The sequence below is a fragment of the Mirounga leonina genome, unplaced genomic scaffold (genome assembly GCF_011800145.1).
Source record: "Mirounga leonina isolate KUSES-001 unplaced genomic scaffold, KU_Mleo_1.0 Mir_53, whole genome shotgun sequence".
Taxonomy (NCBI): Eukaryota; Metazoa; Chordata; class Mammalia; order Carnivora; family Phocidae; genus Mirounga; species Mirounga leonina.
This window is the reverse complement of record NW_023270807.1, coordinates 67,618,729-67,629,612: the sequence shown is the minus strand read 5'-3', so window position 1 is coordinate 67,629,612 and position 10,884 is coordinate 67,618,729. Positions and strand designations below refer to the sequence as shown.

Here is a 10,884-nt window from a genome sequence, read left to right as displayed (position 1 = left end):
GAAGGAAGGAAGGAAGGAAGGAAGGAAGGAAGGAAGGAAGGAAGGAAAGATAAAGTTAATTCTAGCCGCTAAGTTTGTAGTTTTCACTAATGGCTTTTTGGAGTGGAATTAACATGCCATTCTCCAGATGCTTCATTTTGTGGGGAAGGAGCTCTAGAGAAATGTTCAAGAATTACTATTAAAGTGCCATTATGAAGTATCTCGCTGGAGTTAGATGATGCATTTCCCCATTTATATGTGTATCTTCTTCCCCTTGACAAGAAATGATCAGTAAATACTTAATGGTTGAATAAAAGAAAAAAATAAATGTCCAAAGGCAACCTTAGTATTTAAGTGCCTGCCCAGAGGAACTAATGAGCCATGACCCCTGGTAAAAGGACACAAGAGCACCAAGAAAAGTCTCAGCAGAGGGGTGGAGCTATCCAGACACAACATTATTGGCCAAGGGATAACCTACAGATTTAGAACATGTGCAACATGAAGCAGAAACAGTAGAAGTTGCTATACCTAGAAGCTCTTTCTTATGACCTAGAATAATAGAAATTTAGCTAACTTTTTTGTAGAAGTATCTCAGTCTTGTTTAATACAAAGAACCAAGCAATCAATTATCTTATTAAAAAGATAAAAATAATGCAGGAAACAGAAGAGAGAAGACAGCAAGGGAGGAGAATAGAGGTGAGAGGCAGGGAGGGAAGGGAGGAAATGTGGGGAAGAGAGAGAGAGACAAATTTGGTCCTTTAGAACGAGCCTAGGAATGTAAAGCCACGAAAAGAAGAGCATGCCTCTACTTGAAGGATGGCATTGTGCTCCAACTAACGCCACATATAAGACATCAGTCTTCTGCTAATGCCACTGAGAAAAGATGAAGAGCTTCTGATGGTTTGGGGCAGCTTCGTGATGACCAGCAGCCTGCAATCTGCCCAGTTTATTTCAGAAATATAAAAAGAATGAAGCAAAACACCAAAATGTATGTTCCCCCTTGGTCCACTGAAACATCAAGCTCCGGTGGGAGATTAATGTAGTATCATCCCCTCAAGTGTTTTGTTTTCAAATATGTGCTTGCAGGCTCCAAGAGGACTGATATTTAGTGGGAAACATAACCATATATAACCCAACTAATGGGCATTGTTATGATGTCTGTGTTTGGCTTAAAATACTTCAAGTCCAAAGGCGATGGGCTTCAAAGTGACCACCAGAGGGGTTCACACATCGTCCCTCCAGTGGAACACCATAGAAATGTCTGTAACTCCTGCCTGGGAAATCCTGAAGGAAGGAGAAGCCAGCAGCCTGCTTCAGTGGCAAGTAAAGAGAACAAGCTGGGTCTGTGTTGAGAGGGAACTGTGCTCCCCTCTGACAGCGGGTCAGAAGTCCGTGGAACTCAAGGTCCAGTTGGAGAACCCACAGCAGTATGGCAGACATTACCTACGGTCGCCTGCAATGAGTCCCAATCCTCTACAACCACCTCCCATGGAATGTGGGCACAACCTGGGATTTGCTTCTCACTGACAGAATATGGCAAAGGTGATTGGATGTCATTCCCTTGATGATGTTACTCTGTGTGGAAAAGCGTTGGAATGTCTCTCCCTAGATTAGACAAAGATGATGAGATGGTCACTCCCATTGTTACACCACATCACATAAGGCTCTCTTTGCAAACTGGATGGAGAGTCAAAGGACCTGTGAGAGGAACATATGGCCAAAAACTGCAAGGAGCCTCTAGGAGGTAAAAGAAGCTGATAGCCAGCAAGGAACCAGGGACCTCAGTCTTACACCCACTAGGGACTGAATTTTGCCAAAAATCACATGAGCTTGGAAGAGAGCCCCAAGTTCTAGAAAGGAACACAGCCCATCTAACCCCTTACCTGCAGCCTTATGAGACCTGAGCAGGGGACCCGGACTCCTGACCTATGGAAACTGCGATAATAAATGTGTGTTGTTTTAAACCACTGTTTCTGGTAATTTGTAATGTTGCAATAAAAAAACCAATATAATGTCAGAAAGGATCCTGCCCAGAGCACAAAGGGACTCCCAACAACAGGAGTCCGTGGAGTGATCATCTAAAACCAGAAGCTGATTGAGGACTGGGGGTGGCCTGCCAAAGTGAAGCATGCGCTGCCTGTCATGTTAGAGGCCCCCGATGATGATGGGAGTCTCCAAGGAACTCACAGATCATGGGAGCAGAAGGGAACCATCTGACAAGTCTACAGAGCTCAAAGCACCGAAGGCCAGGGCAAATTCCCCACTCCCTAACCCAGTAGAGTGTTAGTAAAACAGCTCCCTAGAGGGGGTAGAGGCCTGATTTATAGCACTTGCCAGTTTCTGTGGTGTAGAGACTCCCACCATGACTGATTTCAAGCTACCAACAGTTTAACAACTCGCTCAGAATTTTCCTCATGTATCACAATCAGCTGTTGGGAGCCATGCTCTAAAATACAGGGGCTCCTCTACTTCCTCCACCCTGGAGGGAGGATCAGCCTGGGGGAAGAGTGGGGGGAGCAGAAGCCTGACCTTCAACAGTAGGTCCCCAGTTGTGAGCGGTGGGGGGCAGTGAAGAGACTTAACCTTGAATGATGGTGAAAAGTGTTGATTCATACCCGTTAGACCGGTTAGAGAGTGGAGACCCCGTGTTGGTGACTAAGATAATGTAGAATTGCCCATTATACAAGGACGAGTAAAGGTCAAGGGATCTGCCCAGATTTTTCAAACACCTACTCACACAGGCACATGCACACACACACAAAATAGTACTAACAAGATAAATTCATTTTCTCTGTAGGTGAACTATCCAAGACAGAAATAAAAATTGCAGGGCTACCATTTTCTTTCTTATTCTTCTTTTAAAACGATTCCTTAATATTCCCCGCTTTTCTCAAAATGCCTTTGTAAGTGAGGGGACTCGTAAATTCCAAAGTTCTAAATAGACGAATGAACCATTAAATGGCTAAAGTCGATTTCCTGAGGCATTTCTCTGTTGGAAAGTGCTGTGGCTGTCTCCGGAGGCCCCCTGCTTAAAGGCAGCTCGTCCAGTTAAGGTGAGCACCAAGGTGCACTGCTGTGAGGCAGCTCGGGGGACAGAAGCCAGGGAGAAACCATCAGATTTTAAAGGCAGCGAAATCTGGGTGGCTTTGCATACCTAAATGGACCTGACAGCTAAATGGGAAGAGACAAGGGGCTAAACATGAATAGCTGCTTCAGGAAACTCACAGGGTGCAGAAGAGAAAAAACACTTTAAACCTTGGGTGGAACGAGACCTCTGGGGTCAAGATGAATCTGTCTGCACTATTTCCACGGGATTCTACTCCTGAGTTCTCAGGTGAGTCATCTGAGAGCAGTTGGAGCAGTTGCCATAGGTTACCCTCCTTTAGAACATTTTCCAAGGGATAAAAGCCCTACAATTTTCATCCACATACACGAGTTCTAGAAGACTATCACTTTGAGTTATACATCAAACAGCTAGACGCGAGTCGTCCATGGCCGCTGATCCTTGTACACATTATCAGGGCACCTGTCCTCTGTTGATTCTGTTCAAGGGAGACTCTGGCAAATAAATACCACTTAGCAGAAGGAGCTCAAAAGTAAGGAGTCTCTTTGACGTGTTTATATCTTCATAAATTTTTTGGACTCTCCTTGCTCTCAGCTCGGGACCTTAATTTTCACTTCACTGAGAAAATAGAAGCAACTAGAAGAAAATTCCAACAGGCTTCTACCAAAATATCTACCCACATTCTCTGCTTCCCCACCTCTTCCAGAGATGAAATTTCCATTCTAAGTGTCAGCCCTTCTCGGTGTCTACTAGATCCTGTCCCTCTTGCCTGACCAAAATGTCAGTCCACCATGTCTCCCCTCTATGTCCTACACCATTCATTTCTCGCTGTCTGTTGGATCATTTCTATCAGGATTCCAACATACTATTATTTCTCCCACCTTAAAAAGAAACAAGCACTTATTTTGACTCTGCTTTCCCTACTAACTCCCTTCTCTTGCTCCTCCCGGCAGCAAATTGCCTGGCTTGTCTCTAATTTCTTCCCTCCATTCTGCCTGGAATGCACTCCATCAGGTTTTTGCCCTCACCCCTCCACTGAGACTGTTCTTGACAATGTCATCAGTAATTTCCATGTTAGTAAATCCAATGGTCAGTTCTCATTGATCATCCTACTTGTCTGTCAACTCAGCACGTGACAAGGTAGATCATTCACTCCTCCTTAGCACAGTTTCTTTATACTGGTTTCCAGGATACTACATTCCCAGTTTTCCTTCTTCCCCACCGGTCCCTCCTTCCTAGTCTCCTTGATTGGTTCTGCTACTTCTCCTTGAAGACTTAGTGTTGGAGAGTCCCAGGCTCAGTCCTTGGCCTCTTCTCTTCCCCATCTACCCTCAATCCCTTAGTGACCTCACCAAATCCCATGACTACCTTAGCATTTATATGCTGATGGTTCTCAAATGTAGACCTCCAGTGCAAACCTCTCTCCCAAATTCTAGACTCATATAGCCCAACTGCCTCTTCCATATCTTCACTAGGATGTCTCTAGCCTCTCAAATTTAACAGATCCAAAACTGAACTCCTTACCTTCTCCCCAAATCTTCTCCACCAGCAGTCTTCTCCAACTCTTTGAGGGCAACTCCATCCTTCTATTTGCTCAGGCCAAAAACCCTGGAGTCATCCTTGGCTCTTCTTTCCCCTACATCCCCTACACAACCAGTCAGAAGATTGTGCTGGCTTTATCCTCAGAATACATCAAGACTCTGACCACTTCCCTCTGCGTGCGCTGCTTCCAGAATGGCCCCGTCCCTGTTTTCCTCTCATCTGAATTACTATAATGGCCTCCTAAACAGTCTCCTGGCATCCCCTGTTGCCATCGAGAGTCTTTTGCCACGCAACAGCCAGAGTAATTAATCTGAAACATAAACTCTGCTATTCCTCTGCGTAAAGCCCTGTAGTTAGTTCCCAACGCTCCCCTGCAAGACAATTGCCTCAAGGGAGGCCACACCGCAAGTTCTTCAGGCTAAGGGAGACCCACTTCCTCAATTAGAGAGGAAAAGCTCCTTCTACTGGCAAAGTAAGCAGAATTTGAAGCTTCAGTTTCTTCAGTTATATTAGATCCACCTGTATGCTCCTACCCCGGTTTTCAGGGTCCACTACTTCCCAATCAATAACCTCAATATAAATGATCATAAGAGGATTTGAGTTCAGTTTACTATTTCTGGGTAGCATATTGACTAGGTCACATAGGTTTCAATATGCCATGTTTTTCTTGTCATTAATTTTTGCCTAGTTTGTAATTGGGTTTGATACCCTTGTTAAACCAAGAGTTGTTAGAAAGAATGCTTTTCAATTTCTAAATGCATATATATATTTTTAAATAGTCTATTCTTGTTAATGCCTGCTTTTTTTTTTTTTTTTGCACTGTTGTGAGATAATGTGTTATGTATGGTTTCTTCTTTCTTGAGCATATGAAGATTCTATTTGTGGTCTAATACATGGACATTGTAACTGTTTCCTGTGTGTTTGAAAAGCAAATGCATTCACTACTTTCAGAGCTGGCTAATACATTAATTTGGCTTAGCAAATGCCCTCTAGCCTTCCATATTTTCTGTTGCCTCGATCTGTCAACTTCTGATGAAGGTATGTACATTAAGGTTCATACTTATAAATCTGTAAAAAAAAAAAAAAAAAAATAACAAAAAAAAAAAAAAAAAGAGGGAAAAATACCTGTAATGAGTCCCATCTCAGGCAGAGAGAAAACCCACCTCCTTACTGTGACTGCAAAGCCCCCACTTCCTCTCTCCCTGTCCTTCCCTCCTCTCTGGCTGCTCATTCCATTCCTGCCAGGAGCCTCCTTGTACCTCTTCAAACGTGGCCTTTGCTCTAACCGCTCCCTCTGCTCAGAAAGCTCTTCTCCGGGATCCATTTGGCTAATTCCCTCACCTCCTTCAAATCTTTGTTCAAGTCTCACCTCTTTGATGAGAGCTTCCCTCTCACTCTATTTAATGGACCACTGTTGCCCACCCTCGGTTAGCAGTTTCAACCCCCCTTATCCTGTTCAGTGTTTTTCTTTTTTTCCATAGTGTTTATATCACCCTCTAACATACTATGTGATTTACTTACTTTGTTTATTCTTTGAGGTCTGTCTTCCCTACTTGAAAGTAAATCCTGTGAGAGACAGGTGTTTATCTGTTTTTCAACTAACATATTCCAAAACCCTAGAACTGTGCCTGGCCCATAGTAAAACTTTATAAACATTTGACGAATGAATGACCTTCCCTTAGACCGAGGCTTCCATCTTGGTCATGCTTTCGGGGAATGTTCATTGCATTATAAGACTTTTCTCAACTCTCTGTTGGGAAAAATAAATATCTACATTAATAATAGCTCTTGTTATGAGATCAGATCACAGTGCATCTATTTTTTTTTTTTTTGCTATTTGATTTAAAAGTGTAATTTAGTTAATATAAAAGTATGCTATTATTTCTCAAAAGACTATCCCCACAGTCAATATTTCTTTATTATTTTTGGCTCATAGTCCTCATTGAGAATCCCCAGGAAGGGACACCTGGGTGGCTCAGTTGGTTAAGCGTCTGCCTTCAGCTCAGGTCATGATACCAGGGTCCTGGGATTAAGCCCTGAGTAGGGCTCCCTGCTCAGCTGGAAGTCTGCTTCTCCCTCTGCACCTCCCCACACTCATTCTCTCTCTCTCTTTCTCTCTTTCAAATAAATAAATAAAATCTTAAAAAAAAAAAATGATAGTAAGGCTAAGTCCTGCAGGACAAGTAACAGTAGCCAGACGAGGCCACTAAAGGAAGACCGTTTTATTTTTTTTTAAGATTTTATTTTTTGGGGGACACCTGGTGGCTCAGCCTGTTAAGCATCTGCCATCGGCTCAGGTCATGATCCCAGGGTCCTGGGATGGAGCCCCACATCGGGCTCCTTTTGCTCAGCAGGGAGCCTGCTTCTCCCTCTCCCTGCTGCCCCCCCCTGCTTGTGCTCTCTCTCTCTCTCTCTCTCTGACAAATAAATAATAAAAGAAATCTTTTAAAAAGAGGGAGAGAGAATTCCCAGGAAAATTTACATATATATATTCTTTCCTCCAAAGAGTCCAAGGAACCCCTTACACTTCTTCGTGAATCTCCAGGTACTCGCGGACCTCCATAAGAGGCTTCACAGACATGTACACACAGACACGTACATCCACTTGAGATTGAACTTACATGACCTCTCTGATTTTAATCTTGTTTGAAACTTCTTTTAATCAGTTTTTTTTTTTTAACTTTCCCCTACATCTTACCAAGTTGGTTTGGGGTTTTGTTGTTGTTGTTGTTGTTGTTGTTGTTTCTGTTTATCGAAATCACTTTAGAGTGTTTCAGTTTCACCCAAAGCTTGTGAATGCAGGATAGCCATTTGAAAATCCTGCTGGAAATATGTGTAGATTTTCACTTCAAAGTGAATGGAATGCAAAATGAAGATGTGGAAGTAATTCCTGGGTCCATAAATACTTAATAAGCTTTTGGGTTTAGGGTTGTGAAGTGGCACACTTAAAATATACTGTATTTAAAAATAGAATACACAGATTCCACACAATTCTTTGAGTGAAAAATTGTTCAATTTACCAATCATATTCCTTCAACTCAGAATCATGTCTGTCTTATTAATTAGTCTGTTCTTTTTTTTTTTTTTTTAAGATTTTATTTACTTATTTGACAGAGAGAGACACAGAGAGAGAGGGAACACAAACAGGGGGAGCGGGAGAGGGAGAAGCAGGCTCCCCGCGGAGCAGGGAGCCGGATGCGGGGCTCGATCCCAGGACCTGGGATCATGACCTGAGCCGAAGGCAGACGCTTAACGGCTGAGCCACCCAGGCACCCCTAATTAGTCTGTTCTTACCTGTAATTGTAAAGAGCATTTCTGGCTATAGTCTCTGAGCAATTGTTTACTATAAAAAGTTTTCAAGTCTGTGTGGGGGCCGTGTCACCGGCCAGCTCTGTCCTGCAGACAAGTGGTTTTGCAACACCTGTGCTGTCTGAGAATGTCCTGTGGCACTTCACAATTCCGAGCTTCCCTGGCTCACTGACAGTCCTATTGAATCAGGATCTGCCAGGTGGAGCCCAGGCATGTCATTCTGAAAAACTTCCAAGATGAGTTTTTCAAGACAAACGCTGCACAAGCAATGGGAAGCCATGTTCTTTCTTTCCCTTTCCACTTTTTTGTTGTTGTTGTTTTTTAGTTTTTATTTTGGATTAATATTTGAGTTATACAGAAGTTCCAAAGTTAGTATAGAGAGTTCCCATATGCCTTTCACCCAGCTTCCCCTAATCTTAACAGTTTACGTATCCACGGAACATTTGATCAAACTAGGAAATTAAGCTTAATATATTACTATGAATTAAACTACAGACTTTTGGGCACCTGGGTGGCTCAATCATTAAGCGTATGCCTTCGGCTCGGGTCATCACCCCGCGATGCTGGGATCGAGCCCCTCATCGGGCTCCCTGCTCAGCGGGAAGCCTGCTTCTCCCTCTCCTACTCCCCCTGCTTGTGTTCCCTCTCTCACTATCTCTCTCTCTGTCAAATAAATAAATAAAATCTTTTAAAAAAATAAATAAACCACAGACTTCATTCCAGTTTCACCTTTTTTTCCACTGATGTCCTTTTTCTGTCCCAAGACCCAATCCAGGGCACCACACCATGTTTAATCATCCTATTCCCTAGTCTCCTCTCATCTATGAAAGTTTCTTAGCCTTTCTTGTTTTTTATGACCTTGAGACTTTTGAGGGGTACTAGTCAGATATTTTGTGGAATGACCCTCAGTTTCAATTTGTCTGATGTTTTCTCATGATTTGGGGAAGAATTCTTCAGAGGTGACATGCCCCATTCATTGCATTACATGGTGGGGGGAGGACATGATGTCAAAATAGCATATCACAATGCACCTCTATATCCGGGGACTGCCTCCCAACACCACAGACCAGGACCTGGTGAAGCTGTGTCAGCCACATGGGAAAATAGTCTCCACGAAGGCAATTTTGGATAAGACAACAAACAAATACAAAGGTTATGGTTTTGTCAACTTCAACAGTCCTGCAGCAGCCCAGAAACCTATGTCTGCCCTGAAGGCTAGTGGGGTTCAAGCTTAAATGGCAAAGCAACAGGAACAAGATCCTACTAACCTCTACATTTCTAATTTGCCACTGTCCGTGGATGAGCAAGAACTTGAAGATATGCTCTAACCATTTGGACAAGTTATTTCTACAAGGATACTACGTGATTCCAGGGTACAGGTCATGGTGTTGGCTTTGCTAGGATGGAATCAACAGATAAGTGTGAAGCCGTGATTGGTCATTTTAATGGAAAACTCATTAAGACACCACCTGGAGTTCCTGCTCCTACAGAACCTTTACTGTGTAAGTTTGCGAGCGGAAGACAGAAGAAGAGGCAGAACCCAACCAAATACATCCCTAATGGGAGACCGTGGCATAGAGAAGGAGAGGTGAGACTTGCTGGAATGACATTTACTTATGACCCAACCACACCCGCTATACAAAACAGATTTTATCCTTCACCATACAGTATTGCTACAAACCGAATGATCACTCAAACTTCTCTTACACCCTATATTGCATCTCCTGTATCTGCCTAGCGGGTGCAAAGTCCTTCTTGGATGCAACCTCAACCGTATATCCTACAGCACCCCGGGGCCATGTTAACTCCCTCGATGGAGCACGCCATGTCACTACACTGACATCTATGATCAGCCCTCTGGCCCAGCAGATGAGTCATCTGTCACTAGGCAGGACCGGAACACACATGCCTGCAACATCAGCTATGCAAGGAGCTTATTTGCCGCAGTATACATATGTGCAGACCACGACGGTTCCCGTTGAGGAAGCGAGTCGTCAGCAGCAGGTGGTCGTCAAGACGTCTAATGACCATTCACCATATACCTTTCAACCTAATAAGTAACTGTGAGATGTACAGAAGGGCGTTCTTACATGAAGAAGGGTGTGAAGGCTGAACAATCATGGATTTTTCTGAGCAATTGTGCTTTAGGAAATTACTGACAGTTTTGCACAGGTTCTTGAAAACGTTATTTATAATGAAATCAACTAAAACTATTTTTGCTCTAAGTTCTATAAGGTGCATAAAACCCTTAAATTCATCTAGTAGCTGTTCCCCCGAACAGGTTTATCTCAGTTAAAAAAAAAAAAAAAAAAGATTTTTATCAAATGTTACGATGCAAAAAAAAAAAAAGTAAGAAAAAAAGAAAACTTCAATTTTCTGGGTGTGCACAAAGACCATTAAGACTTATCCAAGTACATGACTGGATTTTTGTGGGTTTCATCCATTTTGTGTTTAATTTGCGTTTTCTTCTGCTGTATGCAATGGGCTCTGACATTGAAGTAGTCCAACTTCCCCCCTGGTGTTCCGTGCTTGCGAGTGTGAGTGTCGCTGTATTCAGTGTTGCCCTCCACGTCTCTCCTCTTAGCTTTTCCATTTTTCTTTCAGCGTAGTGTGAAGTGTCTTCTCCTTTTCTATGAATTCCAATTTGCCTTAACTCCTTTGATGCTGTAGCTGTTTCAGTACAAGTTAGTTCAAACTAATGATGTAGAATGCTTTGACCAAGTGAGCTGGTCTGTTACGCCTTGCAAAACAGCAGCATAGGGCTTTTAAAAGGTAGTCAATAAAAGTTGCTGAAATTTTGGCTTAAAAAAAAAAAATGCACATCACTAGTGAGGTCAAGACTGCTCACACGGTTGAGGTGCCATCTGTCAGGATTCTCCATGATGCAGAGACAACTTTTCCCCTCTTCTAATGAATTGTCATGTTCCAGAAATAACCTTAGAGTGTTTCAGTTTCACAAGAAACTTGTAAGTCATGGCAATTCATTAGGA

At 43.0% G+C, this 10,884-nt stretch overlaps 1 pseudogene across 1 annotated transcript; it reads left to right on the top strand.

Moving 5' to 3' along the window:
- The first annotated feature begins 8,901 nt into the window (after nt 1-8,901).
- On the top strand, nt 8,902-10,187 carry LOC118001299 (annotated as a pseudogene). Its single transcript, XR_004676667.1, has one exon. The product of XR_004676667.1 is annotated as an RNA-binding motif, single-stranded-interacting protein 1-like (transcript).
- The last annotated feature ends 697 nt before the right edge of the window (nt 10,188-10,884 follow it).